The sequence below is a fragment of the Labeo rohita genome, chromosome 25 (genome assembly GCF_022985175.1).
Source record: "Labeo rohita strain BAU-BD-2019 chromosome 25, IGBB_LRoh.1.0, whole genome shotgun sequence".
Classification (NCBI taxonomy): domain Eukaryota; kingdom Metazoa; phylum Chordata; class Actinopteri; order Cypriniformes; family Cyprinidae; genus Labeo; species Labeo rohita.
Genome location: NC_066893.1, coordinates 267,559 through 277,582, shown reverse-complemented (window position 1 = coordinate 277,582; position 10,024 = coordinate 267,559).

The following is a 10,024-nucleotide window of genomic DNA, read 5'->3' as shown; positions in this document are numbered from 1 at the left end:
TGAAACAGTTTGTGATTGGCCAATTGAGACACACTTATTTCTGGACTATCGGGGTAAGTGGGCGGCTGCATGTCCTCTCATTTGTAAACTGTGCGGTCACCAGCTCTGCATGACAAAGTCACGGCAAAAATAGACGGTGACGCCGGGGCAACACTTCACATTATAGCGTCCATGTCGTATAGTTTGTTACACGTTATTATATATGAAAAGTTCGATCTCCTGACTAAAAGAGGGAAAAAAAGTTTTGTGATTTTAGTTTTTTTTCCCCATGTTATTACGTTGTTTAGAGCACAAGAAAAAAATAATATATATATTTTTATAAATATATAATTTATATTTTATTCATGTTTAAAAAGTCCTGTTTTTTGTTTGTTTGTTTTTTATTTGTTTATTAATAAATAAATAAAAAGACATGAATAGACGTAAAATGGCAAACACTTTTTTTGTTGTTATTGTTGTTGTTTTAATCATAAATCAATTTTTTTAATACTAAACTTTATATAAAGATGATTCTCAACTATGTTATGAAACATATAATAAAATGATTTGATATACCACTTTTCTTTATGCAAATGTGTGTAAAATGGCTATGAACAGTTTTTCCCTTTATAAACAGTGTATCTGTATGTACAAACTGTATAAACTGCATATTAATGTGTTTTTGGGCAGCATATAATGAAAAAATAAGTGTAATAATGGGAGTAATAATCAGCAAGATTTTCATAATATCTAATATTTCATAGCAATATTGAAATATAATTTCTTTCCCTGTTCACTTCTTGTGTCTCCCAAAATGTATAATAAACATGCTTTTCAATAGACATTTATGAAATTGATGCCCTGTTTCATAAAGAAAGTGATATTTTGATTTGAAACCCCATAACATTTTTCTAAGATGTTGATTTATGACAAACAATTTGAAAATTATTCACATGTAAAACATTACAAAAAACAAGTGTTTTAAGGAAATCAATTATATGTTTTATTATAAAAAATCATACATGTAGCAGATTTTGTACATGTCAAGATTTGTTGCTTCACCTTGACATTTTCTAGAATGTTCTCTGATTCTAAATGTCTTGAGTTGTGATAGTGTTTGGCAAAGATTGTGTTCACCACTGTTTATTTTGGGCTGTCCCCTCTTGACCAGACAAATGACCAGACAAAGTGACTCAGCATGGCCATTTTAGACGAATGTATCTTTCTGACTTACTGACACATCAGTGACACATTAAATGATTAACCTGCGTTTCACATGGGAATTAAAATATCTGTTTTATACCCTAGATTTTATAAACAATAAAATATTAACTTGTAAGAGACAATCAAATGTGTGCATCTATTATGAAGGATCAGACGATCCTCAAATGCAAACTGTGTGTTTTGCCTCGAGAGCAACCAAACATTTGCGTTGTGTTTTGCTTTCTTTTTATATATTCTTAATTTATTCTTCATTCATTTATTAATTCATAATCAATCATTTCATTATTTTATTATTCCATTTAATCATATAATCAATTATAATAATCTTTACAGTCATTTATATATTCAATTTAATGAATCATTAATTGATTAGTCATTTATATTATATTACAGTTGGTTTTTATATATTTTTTCCATTGTTGTTTAGTCAAGGAGACAGCGATCTAACAATTATTATAAATATCAGTTAAACTATTCTTAAAGTATTGAGCTTGGGTTGAGCCTTTACCAAAAAATAAATAAATAAATAAATAAATGCTTTATAAACTATGCCTTCCTATTACTAGTCATTAAAGTGACTTTCAATTAACACTGAAGACCAAGCACTATTATTTTTATGATTATTATTATTATGTAATAATGGTAAAACAAACATGTCACTGTCAGACATGTCCCTTTTGTAGCAGTCATACCTGATTAACAGATGAAACTTCACCCCAGGTTTATTTTGGTGGGTCAGCACAATTATGACTTTACTGACTGATTGCAAATTAACAAACAGACAAAAGACAAGTAAGAACACACAACAGGTGTATTTATCAAAATATCATTGACAACATTGAGTGATCACTGACAAGACAGAATGGACAAAGTTAGTAAATTCTGTACTTTGTAGATTCTTTTTTAGCAGAAAAACCTCCAGCAAACATGTAGCTGACTACACTTTTCACGAGTTTTGGACCATCCTTCCTCACAAATCTGTTGAACTGCTGTCTTAGCATTCTGCTGTATAATCTCTTGATAAACTATAGCAGTAAAACAACATTAAAACATGATGCACATTTCATACTTCGTATGAGGTTTTGGTGCTCTTGTTTTTGTCAACTGTCAGAACATTTTCCCGGTAGCTTTGTGGAGCCTCCAAGTGGTCTTAGCCAAACATATGAGACATGACTCAATATTTATTTTTGGAAGTCTGGTTTCCTACATGTCTTTTCAAAAACATCATTTTTTTGACTGTTTTTTTTTTTTTTTTTTTTTTTTTTTTTCTAACAGTGGACACATGAACAAACAATTTTGTAGTTTGTAGTGTTTTCTGGGGGTATACTTTGCTGCTGTTGTGTTTTTTTGTTTGTTTTTTTTACAGTGATCTTGGCAAGATTTTCACCCCTAGAGAGAGAATTAACAACTCTGAATTGTCTACATTTGTAGAGAGAGTCTATGAATGATGACACCCAGACCCTTAGTAATGCTATCGCCTTTTCCAGCTTTGGGCATTTTAATAAAGTGTTTTTAAGCTTTTGAAATCAAGGCATGGTTCACATTAGCCAGTCCTTCTTGAGAAGAAAGATTTGTCAGTATCTGTAACTTTATTTTCAGGCAAGGCACCTGTGTGACCTATTTCGCCTTAATTGATTTCAATACATTTTTGGAGAGGTTCACTCACTTTGTCCAGCCTGCCTTGTCAATGATCACTCAGTGTCTTCAGTGAAATTCTGAAAAGTGCAACTCTTTGTGTATTTATTAATTTATTAGTAGCAATCTAGCAGTATTTGTCTGTAACTGTAACTTAAATGAAGATCAGACCACATTTTATAAACAAAGAATGCAAAATTCCAGATATTTTGAGAGGGTTTAAAAACTTATTCCTGCAACTGTGATTTAGAGATAGTTCAAAATTAGCTCTTCCTTGCTGGAGGAAAAAAAAAAAAACACTTCAACTTTTTTTCTGGTTTGAGCAGGTTTAGGGTGGTTTTCCAACTTGATGAGGCTGATCTCCACAATTAGGCTTCTTCTGCCTGACCTAATGTTCAACTTGATACTAGCAGAAGTGTAAAACAAGAGCCTGAGTCAACATACCTGGCAGCATGAATGTTTGGCTTTAATTTAGCATGACAATTTATGACACTGAATTCCAAGTATATAAATAGACCAGCGTAGTGAAGTGTGTAGTGTCGTCCAGGAAGTCCAACTCATATTTCGCTTGAACCTTGAACACATTAATGAATGTGATCCCCCACTTTCTAACAATTTTGGTGCTGTTTTGCTAAATATCTCAATAAATCTAAAAAGGTTTAAAAATATATAATAAAAGTTACATTTTAGAAGTATCAGTATGGCAAACATATACTTTTTATGCACAATGAGGTGTTTTTAGAAAATTTTCTGTAAGTTTGTTTTAGAAGGTCTATGAAATGTTATTAGGGTTAGAGATCTTTATTAGCTGCTGGAACATGCTGACTGTAAAATATTTCACATGCTGTTCTCTACAGTTAAAATAGTGATACCCAGTTTTTAGATTCTTGAATGTGAAGCAATGAAATGTTTAGTAAACATCACAGAATTTAGAGTTCATGAGACACTGCAGACTTATTCTACTGTCCTTCTTCTTTTAGCCGCTTTTCTACAACCACTGTCATTTTTATTTCAGGGTATGACAGCTAACTTCCAGATCTTCCAGATCGCTATTTAAAGAAAACTTCAGGAGAAAAGCCCTGCACCATTGTGCAACAGACTGATGCTCTTGGAAGAGTACAAACAGAGGTATTTGAGGCTTTAAAGAGCTGTGAGGTCTACATATTTCAGCACACACCCATAGAACACCCATAGAACCCATAGAGCTATAGGTCGCGTTAACTGAAAATTGTCCGTCATTGACTGAATTTTTTTTTAACAGTGATGGAAAAATCTGAAGGCCGTCCGTCATTTTGACAGAATACACTGAGGGTTATCTATTGTAAAATTGTAGCTGTAATTCCCACCTCTGTCCAGTTGGTGGCGAGTGCGCTCCAGTCTGGCAGCAGAGCGCTGGATCCAGAACAAAAACGAAACTGTCACAAATCTTCTCCTATGCGTTTAATTACGCACAGGCGAGTACACAGCAGCTACAACGATCTATCACGCCACATTAAAGAGCGCCGAAAAGGTATTTATTGCTTGAATCTCCTAATGAAATGGACAGAATTTGAAATCTGAGACTTTGTTTCATATCAAAAATAACACAAAGCCTAGCCTATTGCTAGGCTTTGTCTAAGGAAGACGCACTATGTACTGTTAATTCATCAAGTGAAGACAGCATACACCAAAATCGTTTTGTTTTGTCTTGTTTACCCAGCCCTAGGGTATTTTGTTGTTTTTAAACACTGCGCTGTCGTCCTGTAGGTTCATGATTACAAATGAAAATGTGAACAGAAACAAAAGCAATTAAATGTGTTATTCTAATTAAAACATGAAAATTAAAATGGCAGGTAATGATAGATCATGACAGAATTTTTATGACCCTGTCCGGACAATGTTAAAGTCTAGCGCAACCTCTGAGCTATTGTAACGCCACGCCAGCAGAGGGAGCCCTCACCCACTGACTGACTGTTGCTGCTCCCTCTGCTGCCTCGTTGGTAACTTCCTGTTTGGTGGCCATAAAAGGAGGCCTACACCAAACAGGAAGCTGTGAAGTATTGTTTTGCTCTTGCGGACTCTACCAAGCGTTTTTTTCCCTGTTTTCATTGCTCTGTTTTGTCATTGCCACGGTTTTGTTTTATTATCATAGTTTTGCTTTTTGTTTCAAGCCATAGTTCTGTCTAGTTTTGCCATTGTTCCTTGCCTTGTTTATTTGTTACTTTTCGGACTGCTCTCTCTGGTTATTGGACTGTGCCTGTTTTGTGGATTACGCTATTGTTTTGTCTTCGTCACACTGTTTGTTGGATATTTACCCTGCCTGTTGACTACGATCTGGTTATTAAAGCTCGCACTTGGATCTTATACGCTTCCTACGAGTCCTCATTACAGAATACTTCGCCGCCCCAAAGATCCAGCAGCTTTTGGACACAGATCAACAATGGATCCAGCATCACGACTTATCTGCCTCCGCCAAGGTAACCAACCTCTTGAGAAGTATGTCACTGATTTTTGTGAACTGTGCCATTTGGTGACTTTCAACGATGTGGCGCTTAAGGACATTTTTTGGCATGGATTAGATGAACCTATTCGTTCCTGCCTACCTGGAGGAAAGATTCACTGGTCACTGTGATATATTGACTTTGCCTTGCTTTTAAGTGGCTCTGCGTTTACTGTCGGAATTGCAGATGAAGAGCTCTGCAATCCTACAGTACCTATCACCCCAGAGCATTTTCACACCCCAACCTTCATGTCCGGTATTGTCACCATCATGCCAGAGCCCCCTCATGCCAAGCCAAAGTCTGTTAAAGTCAAGTCTGCCAAACCAAAGCCTGCTCAAGTCACATCCACCAAGCCACAGTCTGCTCACGCCATGCCTGCCGCTCCAGGGCCTGCTCACGCCATGCCTGCCTGTCCAGAGTCTGCACCTGTCATGGCCGCCCTCCTACAACCAGCTCACAAGATGGCTGCTATCTCCAAGCCAGTCCACAAGATGGCGGCCATCCCAGAGCCAGTCCACAAGATGGCCTCCATCCCCAAGCCTGTTCACAAGATGGCCTCCATCCCCAAGCCTGTTCACAAGATGGCCGCCATCCCAGAGCCAGTCCACAAGATGGCCTCCATCCCCAAGCCTGTTCACAAGATGGCCGCCATCCCCAAGCCTGTTCACAAGATGGCCGCCATCCCAGAGCCAGTCCACAAGATGGCCTCCATCCCCAAGCCTGTTCACAAGATGGCCGCCATCCCCAAGCCTGTTCACAAGATGGCCGCCATCCCCAAGCCTGTTCACAAGATGGCTGCCCCGTCTGAGCCTCATCAAGTCAGAATCATCTCACCCAAATCAAATCAAGTGATGCCTGATCCTCCGGTGTCAAGTCAGGGCTACACTTTCTGTGTCAAGTGAAGATACAGCTGTTCTCCATGAGTCAAGCCAAGACACAGCTATTGTTCTCCATGAATCAAGCCAAGATACAGCTGTTGTTCTCCATGAGTCAAGCCAAGACACAGCTGTTGTTCTCCATGAGTCAAGCCAAGATACAGCTGTTCTCCATGAGTCAAGCCAAGACACAGCTGTTGTTTTCCATGAATCAAGCCAAGATACAGCTGTGGTTCTCCATGAGTCAAGCCAAGATACAGCTGTGGTTCTCCATGAGTCAAGCCAAGATACAGCTGTTGTTCTCCATGAGTCAAGCCAAGATACAGCTGTTGTTCTCCATGAGTCAAGCCAAGACACAGCTGTTGTCAAGCCAAGATACAGCTGTTGTTCTCCATGAGTCGAGCCAAGACACAGCTGTTCTCCATGAGTCAAGCCAAGACACAGCTATTGTTCTCCATGAATCAAGCCAAGATACAGCTGTTGTTCTCCATGAGTCAAGCCAAGATACAGCTGTTCTCCATGAGTCAAGCCAAGACACAGCTGTTGTTCTCCATGAATCAAGCCAAGATACAGCTGTTGTTCTCCATGAATCAAGCCAAGACACAGCTGTTGTCAAGCCAAGATACAGCTGTTGTTCTCCATGAGTCGAGCCAAGACACAGCTGTTCTCCATGAGCCGAGCCAAGACACAGCTGTTCTCCATGAGTCAAGCCAAGATACAGCTGTTCTCCATGAGTCAAGCCAAGACACAGCTGTTGTCAAGCCAAGATACAGCTGTTGTTCTCCATGAGTCGAGCCAAGACACAGCTGTTCTCCATGAGCCAAGTCAAGATACAGCTGTTCTCCATGAGTCAAGCCAAGATACAGCTGTGCCCCACAAGTCAAGCCAAGTCACAGCTGTGCCCCACAAGTCAAGCCAAGTCACAGCTGTGCCCCACGAGTCAAGCCAAGTCACAGCTGTGCCCCACGAGTCAAGCCAAGTCACAGCTGTGCCCCACGAGTCAAGCCAAGTCACAGCTGTGCCCCACAAGTCAAGCCAAGTCACAGCTGTGCCCCACGAGTCAAGCCAAGTCACAGCTGTGCCCCACGAGTCAAGCCAAGTCACAGCTGTTCCCCATGAGTCAAGTCACGTTACAGCTGTTGTTCCTGAGTCAAGTCACGTTACAGCTGTTGTTCCTGAGTCAAGTCAAGTTTCCAAGTCAAGTCAAGTTGCAGCTGCGTCCCCTGAGTCAAGTCAAGTTTCCAAGTCAAGTCAAGTTGCAGCTGCGTTTCCTGAGTCAAGTCAAGTTTCCGAGTCCAGTCAGGTCACGGCTGTTGTTCCAGAGTCAAGTCAAGCTACAGCTGCTGTTCCAGTGTCAAGTCAAGCTGCAGCTGTTGTTCCAGCGTCAAGTCAAGTTAAAGCTGTGTTTCCTGTGTCAAGTCAGGTCGGAGCTGCTCTTCCGAAGTCCAGTCAAGTTACAGCTATTGCTCCTGTGTCAAGTAAAGCTATAGCTGTAGCCCTCAAGTCAAGCAAAGTCACAGCCGTGGTTCCTGAGTCAAGCAAAGTCACTACCGATCTTCACAAGCCAAGTCAAGCCACAGCTGACCTTCATGAGCCAAGTCAAGCCACAGTTGACCTTCATGAGCCAAGTCAAGCCACAGCTGATCTCCCTGAGCCAAGTCAGGTCACAGCTGTTCTTCACGAGTAAAGTCAAGTCACGGCAGGCCTCCCTGAGTCAAGTCAAGTTACGGCAGACCTCCCTGAGTCAAGTCAAGTCATGGCAGACCTCCATGAATCAAGTCAAGAAACGGCTGTCCTGCCAGAACCTTACCAGGTCCCCTCTGAGCTCCCAAGCCACGCAGAGCCCACGCTCCCAAGCTATGCAGAGCCCATGCTCCCAAGCCACGCAGAGCCCATGCTCCCAAGCCACGCAGAGCCCACACTCCCAAGCCACGCAGAGCCCACGCTCCCAAGCCACGCAGAACCCACATTCCCAAGCCACAAGACCACAGCATCCACACCCTCTAGGCCAACAGACATCCCACTATCTACTGTGTTGCCTGTAATGGCCGTTGCCATTTTCAGTGTGTGGGCTGCACACTGTGCTCCAGAGGCCTCGTCTGTCCACAAGTCTGCTCCAGAGGCCTCGCCTGACTGCGAGTCTGCCCCAGAGGCCTCATTTGACCACAAGTCTGCTTCTAAGGCTTCATCTGTCCACGAGTTCGCGCCTACATCTCCTGAGGTGTCAGCTCACGCTGTAGAACCTCCTAAGGAGGTGGCGTCCATTTATGAACTCACTGCCACGTCTGCCCAAGAATCTGCGCCCATGCCTCCAGAGGTGTCAGCATGTGCTGTAGATCCTCCCATGGGGGCGGCGTCCTCCCATAAACTCTCTACCTGTCATGCCACGGCCAAGAAAATCTTCCATGAACACACCGCTCTGCTATGGATGTCACTAGTTCCACTGTGGATATCTCTGCTCCTGTCTGCTCTACCTGCTCTGCCTGCCCCGCCTGCCCCGCAATGGCTCCCTGTTATGCCCGCTCTGCCTGCCTTGCCATGGCTTCCAGTTCTGCCTGCTCTGCCTACCTCGCCATGGCTTCCTGTTCTGCCTGCTCTGCCTGCCTCGCCATGGCTCCCTGCTCTACCTGCTCTGCCTACTCCACCATGGCTCCCTGCTCTACCTGCTCTGCCTACTCCACCATGGCTTCCTACTCTGCCATTGCTCCACGGCCCAGGCCCTCCAGTGTTTCATGGTCTGCTACTGCTCCACGGCCCATGTCCTCCAGTGTTCCACTGTCTGCCATTGCTCCACGGCCCAGGTCCTCCAAGGTTCCACTGTCTGCTATTGCTCCACGGCCCAGGACCTCCAGTGTTCCTCTGTCTGCCACAGCTCCATGGCCAAGGTCCTCCAAGTTTCCACTGTCTGCCACAGCTCCATGGTCCAGGTCCTCCAGTGCTTCACTGTCTGCCACTGCTCCATGGCCCAGGTCCTCCAGTGCTTCACTGTCTGCCACTGCTCCATGGTCCAGGTCCTCCAGTGCTTCACTTTCTGTCCCTGCTCCACGATCCAGGCCCACCTCCTCTACATGGACCTGGCCCTCCGTCCCACCCCCTGTTTTGCCTCTGTTCCCCCACCCTCCTGGACTGTTGTCGTGACTGTTTGGTGGCCATAAAAGTCAAATCAAGTCAAGTCACCTTTATTTATATACCGCCTTTAACAATACAGAATTGTGACAAGGCGGCAATTGTGACAAGGCGGCAATTGTGACAAGGCGGCCTACACCAAACAGGAAGCTGCGAAGTATTGTTTTGCTCTTGCGGACTCTACCAAGTGTTTTTCCCTGTTTTCATTGCTCTGTTTTGTCATTGCCACGGTTTTGTTTTATTATCATAGTTTTGCTTTTTGTTTCACGCCATAGTTCTGTCTAGTTTTGCCATTGTTCCCCGCCTTGTTTATTTGTTAATTTTCGGACTGCTCTCTCTGGTTATTGGACTGTGCCTGTTTTGTGGATTACGCTATTGTTTTGTCTTTGTCACACTGTTTGTTGGATATTTACCCTGCCTGTTGACTACGATCTGGTTATTAAAGCTTGCACTTGGATCTTATATGCTTCCTACGAGTCCTCATTACAGCTATACATATATTCATGTGTATTTATGCATATATATATATATATATATATATATATATATATATATATATATATATATATATATATACACACTGATAATGGACAAATGAAATAATGCAATCATGAAACGCGTGTTTAAAGAAAGTTTATTTTTAAAAGTGTCCACAGGGCAAAAAGCGCCCATATTTAAAGAAAAACTCACAAATGTATTGGAAGG